This window comes from Balaenoptera acutorostrata, chromosome 11, assembly GCF_949987535.1.
Source record: "Balaenoptera acutorostrata chromosome 11, mBalAcu1.1, whole genome shotgun sequence".
In the NCBI taxonomy this organism is placed as follows: domain Eukaryota; kingdom Metazoa; phylum Chordata; class Mammalia; order Artiodactyla; family Balaenopteridae; genus Balaenoptera; species Balaenoptera acutorostrata.
Window position 1 is genome coordinate 50,557,155 of NC_080074.1, and position 20,947 is coordinate 50,578,101.

General features: G+C 40.7%; 1 pseudogene; it reads left to right on the plus strand.

Moving 5' to 3' along the window:
- Window positions 1-9,291: 9,291 nt before the first annotated feature.
- On the plus strand, window positions 9,292-10,612 carry LOC102997301 (tubulin beta chain-like; annotated as a pseudogene).
- Window positions 10,613-20,947: the final 10,335 nt, after the last annotated feature.

Genomic DNA, 20,947 nt, shown 5'->3' on the forward strand with positions numbered 1-20,947 from the left:
ATAATCCTTTGTATTTCTGCAGTGTCAGTTGTAATTTCTCCTTTTTCATTTTGATTTTATTGATTTGTGTCCTCTCCTGTTTTTTCTTGATGAGTCTGGCTAAGGGTTTATCAATTTTGTTTATCTTCTCAAAGAACCAGCTTTTAGTTTTATTGATCTTTGCTATTGTTTTCTTTGTTTCTATTTCATTTATTTCTACTCTGGTCTTTATGATTTCTTTCCTTCAACTGACTTTGGGTTTTCTTTGTTCTTCTTTCTCTAGCTGTTTTAAGTGTAGGGATTTCTGAATGGTGCACTTCAGATCTTATTTAACAGCCTCTAGAAAGTATAACTGTATCCATAATGTGGATACAGAAGTATTTCTAATAAATTACAGGCAATATAAGAGAGTGGTTGAGGGAATGAAGACTGGAGCTATACAATCAACAACTTTCAAAGCTCTGGCTTACAGATTTGGGAAATTGTATTCTATTATCCACCTAAGTCTGTCTTTTTAGGGACAAGTTCACCACTCTTTTCTCTCATCTGCCTTCACCCCCAGATCATTCCTGTAAAGCGATATTGGCGAGAGTAGGAGCAGGACCTCTGAAGTCAGGCTGCATGGGTTTGAAGCCTGGCTCTGCCATGTCACGGTCATGGTCTTTTTTCCACAACTTCATTTCCTCACTCAAAAAATGAGAATGATAATATACCTATGCCATTAGCTTATTCTGTGGATGTGAAGTAACTAAACTTGGCACTGTGATTTACACCTAGCAAGTACCCAGTGAATATTTAAAGAAAAACAAATGCGCGCCTACAATGATGGGATTGTTTTAGGCAGAAGTATATGAGATAAAAACCACAGTTCCTGGTCTCAAGAAGCTCATGACCCAGTGGGAGAGACAGACAAGGAAATGGTAACAACATGGTTAATCAGTGATCATTACTGCGGAAAATGTATGCAAAATGTAGAACCTGGAGTAAACTGCCAGTCTAATTATCAAACATATGTATTGATACATCAAAGTCCACCAGAAATTTCCAGTAACTAAGAGGAGAATAAGATACCTTATCATTCATGGTGCTATACTGAGTACATTTCAGCATAGAAAATATTTTAAAACAACTGATGTATTGGAAAAAAATGTTTCATTTGAAATGTTCCACATTAAAAATTTGTCTCTGTTGGACGCTGAAAACATTTTCCAGGGCCCTTTTCCAGTTAGAAATGAGACTAATGTAAACAGTCCAACAATTAACTACATGCAGTTGGCCTTTCTGAACTAAAACACAGTTCTTGAGCCCAAATCTTTAACTACAAAACACTTTGCCAGCCACAAAAACAAGGCTGAATCATATCGGAAAACATATGGATTTCAGAAAGGACAGAAAGTTTCACCTTTTTTGGATTCCTTTGCTTAATCGTTATTTTAATAGGTCATCTACCTCTTCACAGCTAAGCTCAATGTTGCCGTTTTGCTTGCCAACCACAGATACGAACTGAGATTTCAATGTGTGAATATGAACCATTTCACAAGAGAAGACAAAATGGCCAATTTAATAAATCCTAGACAAGAGGTAGAGTTTGTTTTTAAATAGAAATGGCGGATTGAGGATTATTAACCTGCTGATCTGCAGATGCTTTAAATGTCTGTGACTCGTCAAGCCCACAGTAGTTTTGACACAATTTTTTATATTTATGTCATGGCAAGACAAATTCTACATATCCTTCATATTTGTGGAACAGGATGGATTGCACCAAATATTCAGGGTACAAGTATTAGAAAATTTTTCTTACACAACTTTCTTATTCAAAGTGTGGAAAATCAAAAGCCGTAACCGAAAGTCAACCAACTACTCACCTTTTTGTCCTAAATATTAATTAGGATGCATTTTGTTTCATTTTGTTTTACATAATACATGGATAGGTTTAAAAGTTGAAGAAAGAAGACTAATTTTGAAGGCATAAGAAATGTGTATTTTGGGATCTTACAAGATTCTTCATAATGTAATAATTCAAATCTGTATACTCTTTTTAAACAGGATCTTTAAGAGCATTACCAGAATGTTAATGAGTTCAATTTAAAAATTCTTTTATAAATGGTTGGGAGTGGAGGTGGGATTTATATGTGGAATGAAGGAAAGTGAAGAGATGCCAAGATAAAGAGCTTAATAGAAATTATGATTAAAACCCAATCCCTTTTCATTTGAAAATGTTGTAGAATCTGGAAGTATTACTGTGCTCATGAAGGTGAGGAAAAAAGTTAATTCTAGTTCAAATCATTTAATACCAGAAAACGTAATCGATTTTCATTTTTGAAAACTTAATTAGGTACGTTAATATGGTCCATTAATATCCAGATTTTTATACCTGCCTTTTCACCAGAGCGTCAACCTGACTCCATTTGCTCTCATCCGTGATTTCATTTTCATAGAGATTCACAAATGGAGAATAAATTATAACTCTCTTCTTTTGCAGAGTTAGATCTTACACGTTTCTCCCATTTATTTTACCTGGGAAAGTAGTTTGAGAGAGGGATTAAGAGAACATTGCCAGAAAGATCAAACATAGAAATGAGGTTGTAATTTTCAGTCCCATTTAGTTTTATGTTCAACAGCATGTTAACAATTTGGGAAGGAAATTCTTCATCAATTCCTTTGAAAAGTAACACACAAACCATGATTCCTTTCTGAATCCCCATCCACTTGGTCTCAAGTCTCCCCTAGAGCATCTCCTTACAAGCAATATGCACCCACTACTAGAGGCATGCATGGTTGTCAATCAAACTTGTCCACTGCAGGGATACACACATTTATTTTATGTTCTAAATTAAATTTTAAAATAAGCTTGAGCTTCTTTCCATGCCAGTTAAGCAGGAAGTTTACTCTCTTACTCTTGAGGCTACCCCTTTCCTTTCAACATCTAAGGACCGCAAAGGCATACACAGTCTAATGGAGGGATTCAGTCTGATTTCCATATCCTAGCAGAGCTCGGACATTTACTGCCATAATTCTCACCAGCACATGGTGTCACTAAGGAAAAGTTGTTCCATAAAATCTAAAGGCCAAGGGGGAATATTTCTGGCCCAGGTCCCTGTGGGTAGATGGGAACGGGGAGTCATGACTTTGAGGAGACTGGTTCTACCATGTTGGATCTTTGAATGAGGCTAAGTTTGTTCCTCAGGCCAAGCTTAGGCAAGGAGTCTCCTCACTTGAGTTCCCCAGGTTCACAGTTTAATTTTAAACTAGCCTCCAAGGCACCAGCTGCCATAGTAGTGTTATGTGTCAGAAGAGGCCTAATAGCCCACCATTTAAGGACGCCCAACCAGCGTCCCTTTTATCTTCGTAGGGATTTGAATATCAAGAGTGAGCCTGGGAAGCTTCTCATTTTCAGACCCTCATCCACAATAGGCTTTTTTTTTTTAAAGTGTTTTAACTTTTTAGTTTATTACAGGCCTTTCTATTTTTAATCATTACATATGTTTTCAACATTTCCCTGTTCTGCTCCACTGTATTCCATTTATTGCCTCTTAGGGTCCCAGGCACTCCTAGCAGTAAAGGTCTCCTTGCCTTTTCCTGACATTGGGCCTCGACTGCTCCCAGAGGGTCCACCTTCTCCACCCTCTTTTGGGGGATGAAGCCATGTTCCTGCTGGTGACTTACTTTTTCAAGGGTGACCCAGGAGCAAACAGCAACAACAAAAACAACAAACAAAAACTACAAGCACAAGTTAAATTTTGGGGATGAGGGGGACATCCCACTACATTAAGGTTCAATGATATATGATCATTCCTTCTTAGTAATAGTGTATACGTCTGCCATCCCTGTACTAGATGTATTAGTCTGACGAGGCTGCAAAATACCATAGACTGGGTGTGTTAAATGACAGAAATTACTTTTCTCACAGTCTGGAGCCTGGAAGTCCAAGATCAAGGTGCCAGCATGGTTTGGGTTCTGGTGAGAGCTCTCCTCCCTGCTTATAGATGGCCACCTTCCAGCTGTGTCCTCACATGGCAGAAGGAGGTAGAAAGAGCTCCGGTATCTCTTGTTATAGGGGCACTAATCCCATCAGGCCAGTCTCCGCCCTCATGGCCTCATCTAACCCTAGTTACCTCCCAAAGGCCCCATCTCCAAATACCATCACATGGGAGTTAGAGCTTCAACATAAAAATTAGGGCACGACATAAACATTCAGTCTTTAACAGTAGATACGCCTATTGTCAATTTTTTCTTGGCTAACATTTAGAAGATGTCCCTTGTTTAAGATTTATTTTATTTCTGCAATGCATCATTTCAACCATAGTGAAACTATGACCAACATAGTGACCAACAACAAAAGTGGTTTTATATGAGATCATTAATATTTTGAAAACTTAAATAGAAAGGAATGCATATTTTTATCCAAGTCAACTTCAGCTTTCATTTTTTTCCAATTTATTGCTTTTTGTTGTAGTGCATGGTTTTTAGAGAAAGATCAGAAAAATCCCAACATGGAAAAAGATATAAATACGCATACATACATATACTGTTTATCTGAATGTGGTTAGATATAGAATATACAGAAAAATATTTTAAAATTCTGAGCTTTTCAACCATTTCTATAACTAAATACATCTGAACACTTTTATATCTAAGAATTCTGAGGTTTCTTTCATCATGACTAAAGGCACCTACAGCCTCATTTACGTGTAATTTCTATTTTACACACTTTATTGGGGATAGTAACATGACCCTTTCTAATACAAAAAAGATTCATAACTGATTACAACAGAAAATATTAACATTAAACTAATATTGCTATCAAATCACTACTATACAAAGGTTGATAGGAGATGACTAGAAGCAACATAATTCAACTTTTATCTTATCTGTATTTATGCAGTTTCTTAACAACTGAAATAATAATGGTATCACATTATGCAATGAAACTTTTAGATCATTTAGAATAAAAATTTTTATAAGATTAAAATGAGATGGTGTGTGAAAGTGCTCTGTAAAATACAAAGCACTCGACAAAACTCCAAGCTGCTGTGATGTTACTGATCCCAACCTTCAACAGCCTGTATTGTCTCTCTTTCCCACTTGGCACCTCATCAGATACTGCTATGATTAGGGTGACCAACTCATCCCAGTTTGCCAGGACCTTTCTCCATTTTTCACAAGAGAAAGCCCTGCATCCTGGAGACCCTTCAGTCCCCAACAAGTCAGGTTACTTGTTGCCCTAGCGATAATGAAGTTACTTGATAAGAAGGATGCTGGCTGGTGCTAACATCTCCTTTCACCATCCCCTCCTCGGAAAAGATGCCAACGAGGTGTTTCCATAAGTCTGGGCTCTATTCACCTGAAAGCAAAGAGGTTTTCTGAGAAAGGGGTAAGCTGGGTGGTCACTGATGGGAAGGGGATAGAAAAGTCATTGTTAACTGATACTTAGTAATATATTAATAAGGAACCTGAAATTAATCAGGATACCATCCTTAAAACCAGACCTGACTCACTTTTCTGGGCCCATAGGCAGGTCCTGGTGTTCTATTTTGGTGAGAGAGTGGGAATCTCTGAGCCAGAACCGACTCCCAGGCAGCTCTGCTCACCCCGCCCCCTCCTATCTCTTCCCGCTCACATCCAGGGAGCTGACGAGTGTTTCGTGCACTTTCGCAATCATGGGAAATTTTTCGTCCTGTTGAGATGTTGTAGGATGGTCATTTTTTTTTTTTAACCAGAGCCAATAAAACAATTACCTCAACTTAAACTTTAGGCTCCCAACCAGCCTTTGGCTGTTCAACTCAATTCCTCAGTTCTGACCCCTACACTCCCATCCAGCTCAGAAGCATGGAAAGAGGTGGCGTGGCCTGACTGTGGTGACCTGTATTGCCGTAGATACTGCCTAATGAAAAGCCTGTTGTTTTCTTTTGGCTCAAGAGCTCACAGGCTGAGGGTGTCTCTCTAGCATGATCGTGGACACTTAATACAAAACCAAAAGGACAGATTCAGTCCTCTTACGCTGGCTCTAGTACAGCAGCTTGTGGAAAGAGAAGACATAAAATGATACCAACATGGTAGCAGTAGAATAAACACTTCTCTTTGAATTCCATAGAAGAAATAAAACTTCAGGTGACCAGGGGAGAATTCAGTAGTTCCAAAGCTATTAATGGCTGTCGGGAAAACAATCCAAGAACTGGCCAAACGAGCTGGACTGCTTTCCTATGAATCATCAGAATAACCTCAGGCCTCTGATAGGCTGGCACCCATGTGCCCAGGTCCATCTCACCTGCGGAAAACAGGCTTTTAAAATGGAGAGTTGCCACCATCACCAGTTGCCGGCTTCTTGGTCTTCCCCAGGGCTGGACACAAGAATCACAGGACCTGTCTTTATGCTTTTTAATGTTTTTATCCCTTTACAAATTTAATGATGTCTTTTAGAGTATATTTTTTGAAATGCTGATAATCTTAATAATGAAATGGATCTTAGGACTTGAGGGAGTTGGAAGGGGGAATAGGAACTAAGTTGTGGATGCTTTTGATGATTCCCAGCTCTTCCACTGAAGAGGGATCAGAGATGTGCTGACGAATGTCTAACAGGCACTCTGAGGAGAAAAAAAAAATTTTTTTTTTAAATCTGATTTGTAGTGTTTGCTAATTTCCATGATGTAAATACTCCCACCATGACCACTTTCGCTGGCTCCAACACACCACTGGGAGGGACTTTAGTTTTCCTTTGCCAAGGTCAGTCTTTCCTGGTGCATGTCCTGAAACTATATTTATTAAGAATTAAAATTTATCCAAGTGATTTAAGTTACCATAATCTATTAAAAATGTCCCTTACCTTTCTGAACTTCCCCTCAGCAACTTGGCATCCTGTTCATACTCTCAATACCCTGCCATGCTCATTTTTTATTTGAAGTCTGTTTCTTGTTCTTACCTAGCTCTTATTCCCTTTCTCTATGCTGAGAACTAATTTGTAGCCAGATTTTTTTACCTCTGCTGTGTTTTAGATTATCTAAAAATTATCACGTCACCCAGCAATTCCTTTCCCCCCTCAATACTTAGAACCTCAATTGGTTCCCCATGACTTTTAGGATAAAGTTCAAACTCCAGGGTCTTTGTGGTACAGCTTTTACCCCAGCCTCTGTCTCTAGCTTAAGGTCCTTCCAGGACCCCCTCATGAAACTTGTACTCTTGACTGCTCCAAAATCCTGCAGCAACTTGAATACACTGAGCTGCTTCATGTCTCCAGGCCTTCCCACCTGTGGCTTCCTCTGAGAATTCCTCCTCCCTAACCCCTTCATTTTAAGTTTACTCTGGGCATCTAATCTCTACAGTTGCAGTATCCTTTGCTTATCTGCATCTCAGCAGTGATAGTAATTATTGACACTGAGCTATCTCCCTCCATTTGGGCTGTGACCCACTTGACGAAGGGACAGTTACCCTACTTTGATATTCCTGGCACCTAACAAAATGCCTACTTCTATACTAGATGCTCAATAAATGCTTGTTGAATAAATGCATGAATTAATGAATGATAATTGAGGTAATCATTTTTGATCCCTATTTTTATCCCTCCTTCTATTCCACCATCTTGATTCCTCCTCCCTATTTTGATTCTAAAGTGTCAAAATCTCTTAAACGTTCATTAAAAACAATGTCCACCGATACATTTGCAAAGTTGATTGGTTCAGTAAAATATGATACAGCCAGAGTCAAATTAAATATCAAAGTAGAGTTCCTAAAAGTGAAAGATCCAGATGCAAGAAAAAAGAGTGAGCAGCATTACCTATGTTATGTAAATAAATAAAAGAGCGGACATGCATACATAAGGAAGTTTCTGGAAACCTGTAAATAGAATTTTCCTTGCTGTTTCGTACTTTTCTGTTTGATTTTTGTTTTACCATGTACACTTATTATTTTTACATGAGAAAACCTTTATATGAGAAAAAAAATGTTAACAGGGATCGTATGATGATAGAATATTGAGCCATTTTTTCCTTCTATATACTTTTGTTTAATTAGCAAACATAAATGATATATTTTTTTAAACTGAAACTAAAGGTAGCAATGTTTCCCACGCTGGCAGATTTTTCAACATTGCCTATGAACCACCTCCAGGAAGTGGGTTATCTAATTTACAGCTTCAGTGAACCTGTTTCCTGGCAATGGTTGTCAGGGCAAGCCTCCTTCTCTCTTGTTCTCCATCACTCTCACTCTGAAGGCCTAAGGGCAGGAAAGATACTCACAGGGAAGCAAGAAGTAGCATTAGCATCGTTTTGTGTGTGCCAGATAAAAAAGAGCTGTCGACGTACTCCCCAGAGCACAGCACATACCTCTGATTCTGCCAACCTCCCTCAAAGAGGACCATCTCCTATTAAGCCTTCTGGGAAAAGTCTCAGAGCACAGTCAATGAAAAATAACCACTACTTCTTGCTTTGGTGCCAGCCTGCACAACAAAGAGTTCCTTTAACTGCCTTAAAAGGAATATACTCCTTTCCACACCTATCACATTTCATTCTCTTAACATAATGCCACAAACTGAAAAAGGAAACAGGTTGTGAAATAATACAGAAAGTTATTTTTAATTAAAAGAGTCCATTTATCAACACTAAAAATAAAAAAGAAGATTCAAATGATAAGGCGCAGCAGAGAGATCCTGAAAAAGGCCTGACTCCCAAAGGCAGTGCTAAATGGCATCCCATAACACTGACATGAACCCTGAGACTTGAGATTAATTGCGTTGTGATACGAGGTGATCCCTCGCACCCCTCCCTAGGTTCCCCTAGAGTTTACTGAGTAAACTCTAGTTTAAAGCTTTCTATTGTTCTAAGTGTCAGCCAGACTATGTTATAAATCAGCTATTTAACCTATGTTGAAAGCCATTTGTGCAATTTCCTTTACAAATAATCTCAGGTTTATAAATCCTGGTTGTGTAACCTTGGGACATTCTCTCCTGGCCGTGTTTCTTCATCTGTAAAAGGAAGACAGACTGGAGAAGGAATAGGTCTCTATATCAGTTAGGATGCTGTTGGCTGCAAGGAACAGAAAACTCAATTCCAACTGGCTTGAATAATAAGGACAAATATTAGTTCACATAAAAGAAAGTCCAACTCTCAGAACCTTCCTGCTGCCACGTTCGGAACTCGCTGCTCTAGCCTCTGGAGCCCATCCCATCCTTCCAGCCTGTGACCAGCGGCAGAGAAAAACTAGTTACATATCATTTTCTTGCCCCATACACACTTTAAGGTGAGCAAAAAGATTAGAATAAATTAAAATAAATTTAGAGAATAAATTAATCTTAAATTAAGATTAGAATAAATTTTAGCAATGAAGGAAATCATGCACAACCAAGCCAGTCAGTGAGGCAATCAGATCAGTGCCAAGTTCTGGGAGGTGATCAGTGATGAACATGGCATTGACCCCACCAGCACCTATCATGGGGCTAGAGACCTGCAGCTGGACAGCATCTCAGTGTACTACAGTGAGGCCACAGGTGGAAAATATGTTCCTTGTGCTATCTTGGTGGATCTAGAACCCAAGACCATGGACTCTGCTTGCTCAGGTCCTTTTGGTCAGATCTCCAGACTAGACAACTTTGTTCTTGGTCAGTCTGGGACAGGCAACAACTGGGCCAGGGGCCAGTATACAGAGGGGGCCGAGCTGGCTGACTCAGTCCTGGATGTGGTTCGGAAGGAGGCCAAGAGCTGTGACTGCCTGCAGGGCTTCCAGCTGACCCACTTGCTGGACGGGGGCACGGGCTCTGGAATGGGCACCTTGCTCATCAGCAAGATCCGTGAAGAGTATCTCGACCGCATCATGAACACCTTCAGTGTGGTGCCCTCACCCAAAGTGTCCGACACTGTGGTTGAGCCCTACAATGCCACCCTTTCCATCCATCAGTTGGTGAGGCATACTGATGAGACCTACTGCATTGACAACAAGGCCCTACAACACCTGCCTCTGCACCCTCAAGCTGACCACGCCAACCTACAGGGACCTGAATCACCTCATCTCAGGCACTATGAGTGGTGTCACCATCTGCCTCCGCTTCCCTGGCCAGCTCAGTGCTGACCTCTGCAAGCTGGCAGGCAACATGATGCCCTTCCCACGTCTCCACTTCTTCATGCCTGGCTTTGCCCCTCTAACCAGCCGTGGAAGCCAGCAGTATCGGGCCCTCACTGTGCCCGAGCTCACCTGGAGGGTCTTCAATGCCAGGAACATGATGGCTGCCTGTCATCCCCGCCATGGCCGGTACCTCCCCGTGGCTGCTCTCTTCTGTGGGCGGATGTCCACGAAGGAGGTGGATGAGCAGATGCTCAACGTGCAGAACAAGAACAGCAGCTACTTCGTGGACTGGATCCCCAACAACGTCAAGACGGCTCTCTGTGACGTCCCGCCCCGTGGCCTCAGGATGGTGGTCACCTTCATTGGCAACAGCATGGCCATGCAGGAGCTGTTGAAGCACATCTCAGAGAAGTTCACTGCCATGTTCCACCGGAAAGCCTTCCTCCACTGGTACACAGGTGAGGGCCTAGATGAGATGGAGTTCACCGAGGCTGAGAGCAACATGAACGACCTCGTCTCCGAGTACCAGCGGTACCAGGATGCCACTGCAGAAGGGGAGGAGGATTTGGGTGAGGAGGCTTAAGGCCGAGTCCCCATCACCGCAGGCTTCTCAGTCTCCTCAGCCTTCTTCCTTAACCGCCCCTTTCCTCTCCCTCTGAATTTGCATTTTCTGCCTCTATCTTGTTTTTTCTTTTTTTGATAGGGGCGGTTCTAGAACAGTGCCTGGCACATAGTAATCACTCAATAAATATTTGTTGTTTGCTCCCCCACTCTGGGGAACCTAGATTTCTGCCATTCTGGGTAACCCTGTATTTCCTTCTAGTGCCCACTCCTCCCATCTGTCCAGTGAACATTTCCCTCTCTGTTTTTGAGATAACTCTCCAAGAAGCTGGGTCTCATCAAATCCCATTTAGAGCCGTGTGCTGAAAACACAGATAGATGAACACCAACCTAGGCCCATGTGGTAGCCCAGGGGATAGGTAACCAAGCAGCAGGTAGAAGTCCCTACAAGGAAGGGGTGGGGTTTTGGAGAGGGGCATCCAGACCATTGAAGTCCTAGTTTCCAGATATCTCCCCACTCCTTTCTCAGCTTCAGGGGAGGTGTTAACAGTATTATCTCCATTTTCAGTCTCCCTCCAAGCTCTGTCCTGAGCTATTTCCTTTGCAAGGGTCAGGCCCCCACCCTATCAAGGAGGATCCTTCCCTCTTCCACTTTACCTCCTTCATAATGTTTGATTCCTTACTTTCCCCTGGTCGGAAAAGGGGGTCAAGAGGAGTGAGAGAGAGACCAGCCTTGGTCTCTAAGCCTCCAGAAAGCCCCTCCCCAGGCCTATCTTTTCTTACAGAAAAAAATTAATATCAGCGCTTCTGTACCTATATGGAAAGGTATGTGCTGCCACCTAAATGTCATTCCCCAGAAAGGGGACAGGATACCATCTGTCTTTTGGCAACATCTTATCTCTTACTTTTGCTATTGCCTTTTCCCGCCTACACTTGGTTTTGTCCTATTCCACACTTCAAACTTCTGTTGTGTTGAACTTGCTGCTTTTTTTCATATTGAAAAGATGACATTGCCCCAAGAGCCAAAAATAAGTGGGAATTGAAAAAAAAAGTCCAGAGGTAAGACAGGCTTCAGCATTGGCTGCTCTAGTGATTCATTGATTTTATCAAGGACCCAGGTACTTCTATCACTCTGTTCTACCATCAATATCATCACAGACAGGCTCCTTTAGGGTTGTAGGGTGGCTGTCTGTAGTGTCTGGGGCAAACTCTTTCTTTATTCTCATCAGGTGGAAGAGAGAAACTGGCTCCCTGGGTCTTTCTTAACTGTGTGAAAGAACTTTTCCAGAAGCTTCCAGCAAATATTTCCTTATGTCTTATTAACCAAAATTGGATCACATGCCAGTTCTCAAGAAGAGGGATATTGACTTTAGGCCAATTAGGTCCACTCCTGGAGCTCAGTTTCTCCTGAGGTTCATGGAGGAGGGTAGGTACCTGAACAAACTTGGGATTTTGTTAGGAAGGAAAAAGTGAAAACAGTTGCCAGATTGACATCCAACCACCATACACTTCCTTCCAGATCAAAGAATCCATTCTTTCTCTCAGATGCAGTTTACTGTATCTGGGTGACATCACTATAAGCTGTGTGATGAACATGTTTGTGGCTAGTTGTATTTAAGGTTTTCTTGTCCTCTGGCAAGAGTAGAAGAGCAGTACACTTTTATTTCTATTATCTGTATTTGCCAACCACATGTATTTGGGGATATCAATTCTTGGAGAATCCTTTAACTTTTTTTTTTTTTAAGGGAAAAACCTCTGAATTTAGGAAATCAAAGCAGCAATTTGGATGGCAACATTTGACTTTTAAGACTTTTAAAAACTATTTGCTTGGAGTTGACAGAAAACACTATCTGAAGAATGCTGGTGCTGATGTCATTTAAACTCCTCCAAGTCTTTATTTCTCCATCTACACGAAACGATAATAGCACCCACCCTGCTATGAGATAATGTATGTGAAAGGGTACTGTAAAGCATAAAAAACAACTAAAGAGGGTAAGATGTTAGTATAGCCAGTGCCTCGCTGTCCAAACAAAGGATTGATGGGAACAGAGACACTTTCTCCAAAGACTTTCAGGTCTGTCCAATTGATAAAGAAAGGACCTTCTCTAAAACAGACCTATGTGCAACAGGGCAGTTCGTTCATGTGTTTTCATGTTCATTTGAAGCAGGCTTCTGGGGCTTCTGTGCCTCAGATATTTTCACTGGGAAGAAGGCAGAGGCCACTTGAATTGAGTGTTCTTCCTGTCACTTGTAAAAACATAAGCTCAAATACGGGAAGTGTCTTGGTTAAGGCAGGGAGAAGGCGGATGCTTTTGAAGACAAGGAAAGGGGGAGAGAATGGGAAGGGGGAAGAGACCTGAGGATTCCACGAGCACCTGAGATTTGGAACCACTCCTTGACTGTGTCCCAAGGAAGTAATAGACCCATAAGCTGCGTGGTGTACCTCAAGAGAGCAAGGTCCAGGTTGCCTGGTACAGTTCCTGAGACATGGGACTTTCTGTGCTAAAACCAGGAAAGTCCTGGGCAAATAAGGATGAGTTGGTTACCCCATGGGTAGATAAGTGGCAGCCATGGTGGAGTAGAGATAAGAAGACCTTCTCCTGCTTTGTGGGCACCATGTATGGCTTTTCCACCTGGGAGTTACCCATGGAGGGAGAGGGTCTGCCAGTCATGATCAAGTGCTTTAGGGGACACAGATTCAACTTTAAGTTGTTTTAAAGGAAACAAAGAAACTAATGTGTTTTTTGCATACCATAGCTTGGGAACTGAGATTCATACCTAATACACAGGGATTTCCATAATCCCTTAGGAAAACTTTGTAGCCAGATGTATTATGGGATGCAGAACTTTCTGAATTTTAGAAGAGATCTAGGGACACATTTTACAGTATGTGTTCCTTGTAATACATGCTCCGATATAGTACTCTGTAATCAGACACACTGATATTTCTACAGAAGTGTTAATACTTACATCAAATGAGTTAAAGAACAGTAAATAGGATTATGTCAGCTCAGGCTGGATAGTGCTGCCAAATGAGGTCAGGTTAGTTTAGGTTTTGCCACCAAGTTAGTTGCAGTTTTCAGAAATTTTAATATCTTGGAATTATAGGTAATGAATGGATTGTTGCTGTATTTATAAATATGCATAAATATAAAGGCATGTCCTCAATTTATTATAATGTTAGCTGAAGTGTAAAATCTATCGCATGTTTTCTAATATTGACTACAGATTCTGGAGAATTTATGAATAGATAATGCTGCTTAATACACTCATAGAGTTTATCAGATCCTAATATTGGAATCGATAATACATATAAATTACAATATAAGGTGATATGTGCAACACTCAAATGTTCTATTTACACGTTATAGACTTTTATCCAGACAGCCAAGGTGCGATTGTCACAATTTAAAATAGCTTTCCGTAAAGGTCATTTGAAATGCTGAATTTGCTGGACCTGATAATGAACAAGATATTTTTCCTTGAGTGATACTGAACTACAGGTGATAACCTCTAAGTTTTCTCCAGGGTGATAACCGTAGGGTTTGGGGCCAAGAAAGTTTTGTTTAATGTCTCTGTGGAAGCAAAGTCAAGGACACTGGTTTACAACCGCCATCACGGCTCTAAGAGAAATAATGCTGGTGATGATGATGATGATAATCCATTTGTTTGTAAACCTAGAAGGTGTGGTTATTGTGACACAATTATGTACAAGCACAGTCATTCTCCGACCTGACTCAAAGTCATAATTTTCAGGGCCTGAAAAACTGTACCAGATAAGTTAACAATCTCTAAAACTTTGGTGGTTCCATTGTCATTCTTCACTAGAAAATGAGCCCGGGTGTAATTTAGTCAGAGCTTTGAAGATAAGATTCAGCGTCTTGAATCAAGTTTAGTTGTATATCAGGAATAAGTGAAAAAGCACAGGGTCGTTTGTTACAATTCTGAGATTTTCCTTTCTGCAGGGAAAGCCATGGGGGAAACAGATGCTTTCTTAGACATTTTCCCTCTAATGAAACGATATATAACAGGTACCTAGATTGGATTTTATGTCCATGTTTGCACTTATCTTATTTTGCCGCATAACATGCAATTTCTTTAATCACATATGATGGTTTGTAAAACTTGATGTTTTGCATAAGCTTTTTTCTTCTTCATTTCGTGTGGTTTTCAAAAGGCTTCAGAATCAGTCTTCTTGTCAGAACCAATTATGCTGTCTTTTGAGATCACCTTGGTGTCAGGATTCAATGCCACCATTCATTCTTATTCCTTCAATCTCAGTATTCATGACAAACCCATTACATGTGCCAAAATCTAAAATATTTATGTATAGACGACACTGTGTCTCTAATTACTGCAGACGAGGCTCCTTGTCTCTTTTATGGTATCTCTTCAGAGAGCGAGTGTGTGGAAAGTGTGGTAATCATCTTTTTTTTTTTTTTCTTTGATCAGTTCCTTTAAAACCTTCATAAAGTGGATACTACAGTAAGTTCAGCCATGGTTAGTTTGGGGTTCTAAAACTCCCAGGGATAAGCTAAGAAAACACTCCCTCCAGGAAGTTTGAAAAGCAGATTTGAAAATTCTCATGAAGCAATAGAGAGGCAATGGAGATTATATATATATATATATATATATACGGACAGTGATACTACAGAAAAGAGAACAGATTCAGGAAATGCGGGATCTAGCATCTGGGAACATTGGCAGATGAAGAATGAGACAAAGATGGTTTCAAGATTTCTATCTTGGGTAGTTGGTCTCAATGGTAATGATATTATTGAAAATCGCAAACAGAGAGACGAAAGTTTGTCAATGAATGTGACAATTATAGCTTGGAAACATACTGAGTGAGTTTCAAGAGGACGCCATACAGATAAGCAGAGCTTTCCAGAGGAATGATATAAAATAAGATCTAGAGTTCTAAAAATGGAGGTTGAGAATAAACATCAAATATTAGCCACCCTGAAACCAAATCTGGTCTATACACGTGCTGTATTTGACATGCATAGTGTGAAAATATGTTTTTGAACTAACATTTAAACCTTTGGAGACTAATTTCAACTATTCTCAAAATACTACAAATTCAGGGAACCCTGGACCAAAGTACCATATGACAAATCTCCCACTTATGAAGTAAAGGCTGCCCCTTTTGAAGAGGTCTGCACCCTCCTCGACTCCACTCCTCATCAAGGAGGCATATACACTTACCCCCGTCTGCCTCACTCATGTATAGTGTTACTTGTGAGACCCTGATGATGTTTATACTTGCAGTGTCTGGTCTAAGTGAAAGCTAAGCTTTTATAGTTAATGAAATCACTTGCATGAGAGAAGAGGAGGGAAAGAGAAAGGAGAAAGGAAAAGAGAAGATAGTCAATGAAAGGAAAGGGGAGAGGAGAGAAGGAAAATGTTTTCCCTGAGAAACAGTTGAACACTTGGCAAAAGAAGTGCCAGAAAAGGATCGTAAGGATGGTCAAGCCAGTAAGAAAACTGAGACTATGCTGTCGCGAGAACCCAGGGAGTAGAGAACTCCAATAAAGAAATGAGAAGTCCCACGGGGTCAAAAGGTTCAATTCAAATGAATTTGTATTTGTGGAGATCCTTGTTGTTTCAACATGAGTCAGACTGCAGTACATTTAGGGGAGTGGAAAGTGAGAAGAGAGATACAAGTAGCCCAAAACCTCCTTTTAGTAAATGATTTTTTGTGATTTCTTTGAAAAGTTTAATCCATGTGATAGAGTGCATTCTAAAATGATTTCTGAGTTATTTTATATTTAACGGTTTGCAAAACAGATGAGAAATTAGTGCCCTAAATTATAAAATCTTTCTTAAACTTTAAATAAATTTTATTTTCAGGATACACATATCACCAGAAAAAAAGGGATTATTGGTAAAGAGAACAATGACTCACATTGTATCTAGAACATTTCTTGAATATGAGGATGGATGGAACTTGAAATAACCTAACTTCATGGCAAGGCTGTGGTGATTTTTTTTTTTTACTTGACCTTGATATTGACTCTTCTCTATTTTAGAGGAATGAAAAAATATTAATAAAAGCATGTATAATGGCCAAAAAAAAATCAAAGAGAAATAGAAAGTCATGGAAATGAACTCACAGTGAAGAGTATATTAAACAGACTTTATTATTTCACAGTATAAGCCCCAGACCATCCACACTGAAGTTCAAGCTAAAACCTCAGTGGGAGGATTCTGTTTTTAAAAGTCTGCTTGTTGTTCATAAGAATGGTACTACAAGTAAGAGATATTTAGACTTATTTAAGTGTTTTTCTTTGTTAAAGAGTAACTCTCTGTCCTATAAAGGTTGATGTTCCATTGACTATTTATTCCTTAAATCTGATCATACACTCAATACAATGGCTTGAACCCAGAAGGAATGGTGTCTATAGCCCATAGTGAGCACTTTGACGCAGTGAAGACTTAGAATGGAGACTGGCAGAACCTCCGTCTTTGGAAGCATCTCATCTGATTGTCTTCCACAGGACTGATTTCTATGTGTCAGCCTAGGAAGAAGATGCAGCCCCCTCAGCAGGGTAGCGTCTACTGTCCCCCTTTCTTTCCCACTGGGAGCCAACAATTTCCTCTAGAACTTTAGAAACAATGAGATCAGCCAGCCCAGAGTCTAAACTAATAGGAAAATAGCACTAAAGTCTTGTCAATAGCCATCAAATTTGAATGAACAACAAGAATAAAAATCATCTAGAAGCATGACCAACACTAGGAACAACACCTTTGTGGAATTAATAGTCTTCAGTTTCAAAGTCCTCTTTGCATCTCCTACTTGTGATACATTCATAAGTGTTATTACTTGAATTAGCTATGCTTTGAGTTTTCCCTGAAAATGCAGAACATTTGGTGTTCTTTTTCTTTCTCCCATGTAGAAAATTTGGAAGCGTCCACCTGTTACCTTGAAAATAAAATCAGGTCATCCATTTTGTCATTAAAAACCTAAATGGAACCAGGATTGGTATTTTAATGCAAAACATTTGTTGCAATAGTTACATCAATACCGAACAGGTATATTTAACATGCAACTCCTAGAGAAAACACCTGCAAAAAACTCCCTCAAAACATGCTTCAGAAGAGCAATTAGGGTTCAGAAAAAAATGGTCATATGAACTGCCAGTAAGTGACTCCTCAGGTACCCCCTTCTTCATAGCCCGGCTCATCCCTACTGAGCTTGCCAGGGAGCTCTAAGCACTGGTGTCTACTTACCTGGGAAATGCATCAGAGCCTTGCTCCCAGTGCACAAAGTGGGAAATCATGCACTTCAAAAAGCTCTATCTTCAGATTCAGATTTATGTGACAGATGGGTTAGGTCAAGAAACTTTGTTCTACTTACTGATGTACCCCAAGCACCTAGGACAGTGCCTGGAACATAGAGGATGTTCAATGAGTGAATGAACGACCCATGCCATATAGAATAGATAGGCTGCAACCATCAAAGGGAGGACTTTCAAGGTCATAGGGGCCCAGCCCAGTAAAGAGGGATTTCTGGGAGCCCTAATCTACTGTTTCTAGCTTCCTTGGGTTGTTTCCGGTCTGTCCCTCTCTCTCCAAAGAAGACAAAATGGAATTTTTATTGGGTATAGGTCTAGGAGTAGAAATTTTGTTCATAGGACATGTGTGTAATTACCGTACTGCACTGTAATCATTTACTTGTCTATCTTCTCCAGGGCCAACATATGCATTAGACATAGTAGCCCTCCCCAAAGAACTCTGAGGTTGAAGAAAATGTTTAAATATATAATATTTAAAAAATTTCATCTGCATACTAACACAGTTATAAAATACCACTTTTAATCTTTTTCAATGGAGGAAGGGGACCAGGAAGGCGAGAGTGCTTAGGGCCCATGAAAGTCACACTGCAGAATCCACCCGCATTAGGCTGTTAAGCGCATTGTGCAAGAGAATCACATTTTTTCCCGTCTTTGTAAACTCACAACCTAGCCCAAGACCCAGGAAACATTTGGTGCTTAATATATGTTTGAGGAATGACTGAAATGAAATGAATGAATATGCGTTCCTAATGGAAGTCAGACAGAAAAAAAATATTGGCCACCAATATGATTTAAATAGAGTAAGAGGAAGCGGAGAGGAAAGGGCTGATAAAAGAAGAGAAAGTCCGTTTTTTAGGAACGGGCTGGCAATAGTAGGTGAGAAGGCCTTGGACGAGGCTTGGGAAGTAGGAGGCTGAAGCCAGGCGGGTGTGAAGGGGTAGCCGGGGGAGCTTCTGTAACAGGTGGGTGCTGAGTCCATATCTGGCAGGTGATGATGTGTTCTCTGGCGGACCGATGAGTCATGGAATCTGAGTGCTAGAAGGGCTCTTAAGAGCTGCTCTAGTCCAGCTCATTTTACAGACGAGAAGAGTGAAGCCAATTAAATTATTGGCAAGTTAGAACCTGATTCTCAGGTGCTTTCTACTGCTCTTCCAACTCTTTCAATGGTCAGAATTGTATTTACGAGGCAGGGTGGTGAAATGAACAGACACATTCATGTGTTTATTATGTATGTGAATAATACAGATAGTGTGAGCAATTCCACATGGCGCAGAAGAGAGTCATTTTCAGACATCTCGATAGATCTACAAGATTACTTTCAGGTCACAGAATGGGACACTGTCATTTCTCTCAGCCCTACTGCAGCTCTGACCTGGAATCACTAACATTTAGTTAGCCACCTCCCAAGTAAGAAACCTGACCCTACTGGCAGTACTGAATCTGTCAGATGACTAAAAGTACCCATAGCCAAATCTGCCTAAGGTGAAACCAGAACCCAGAAACCTTTATTATTGCCTGTCAAGGGCACAAGAGGGAAAGGTGAGATTGTTAAGTAAAGAGACTCTCCCACTATTAACAAGCCGAGGGGCAATTCTCAGGTCACTGAAAATGTCTCCCTTCGTACCAGGGTCAGTGGGGCTGATTCCACTCTGCTTCCAAAAAACTCGTCATTCTACAGGGTCCCTAAGAAGCTTTCTTTTATTCCTAGGTAAGAGCCGGCACACTGCATCCAAACCTCTGAACCATTCTTGAGTCAGTTAACAAATATACCGAGGAGCTATTCTGCACAAATCCCAGACTAGGATATGGAGATGCAAGGATGAATTACACTTGGACCCTGTCCTCAAGGAGTATACTGTCCAGTTAAGGGGCCCCCCCAGGGAAGGAAGAAGAGCAGGCAGGATGGCGTTTGGCTCATGACCACAGTGAACACGGTCACTTGGCTCCATTCTGCCTCTAGGACATTCTTTTATGAGTGAATGCTTGGGAGGTTCTAGAAATAAATCAATTTCCCACATGTGAGCCAGAACTGAGAAAGCTGAAGTGAAAGGGAATGAAGGCAGGGAGAGGTAGGAGGGAGATGGGGAAGGGGAGCATTGCCATCTGGGACGTTCTCAAAGACGTTCCAGTTCAGTAGAACCCACAAAAGGAACTAAATTTTATTCTTCAAAATCTGATATAAGCTTCATTGTGCAATTTCCCAAATGAGAGAGCTGTCTGGTCAGTACATTTAACATCCTCTCAGAATCAACCTACACGTGGGTTATACCACCTGATAGGAGAGGGGGAAGCTTCTACTCTCCACAGATTGTTACCGCCATGTATCGATGAGGTAGGAGTAGACCTTTGTCATTATCTCTAGTTTGGAAACTTCATCACTCTTCAATAAACTAGCACTTACTTCTTGGGAGGCAGACCCATTTCTGTTAATTATTAAGGGCCCCAAACTCCACAAACCCTCTTCCTTATTGAATTCACCTGCCCAATAGGAACATATTAACTTTTCTTTTTTTTTTTCCCCCTTGGCTCCTCTGTCCCTTTGACTCCCCCCTCCCAGCATTTTTTATTATTATTATTTTTTATTGGGGTATAGTTGTTTTACAATGTTGTGTTAGTTTCTACTATACAGCAAAGTGGAGTTCTCTGTGCTATACAGCAGGTTCTCATTAGTTATCTATTTTATACATATTAGTGTATATATGTCAATCCCAGTCTCCCAATTTATCCCACCCCCCCCTTACCCCCTTGGTGTCTATATGTTTGTTCTCTACGTCTGTGTCTTATTTCTGCCTTGCAAACAGGTTCATCTGTAAAATGCCAATTTCAATGTCTTTCCCATGGTCCGAAGCTTTCAATGGCTATCCAGGGCCGATAGGAAAAGACTAAACACCTTGTCTCGTAGTAGAGAGTCCACCTACCATTTCAACCTCCTTGCCCACTTCTCCACCCTGCGGGCATCCTATCAGCTTCACTCTGGAATCTCACAGCATGCCATGCACCCCCTCATCTCCACACATTTCCTACACTGTTCTTAACCCGGTGAAAACCCATCCTTTCTC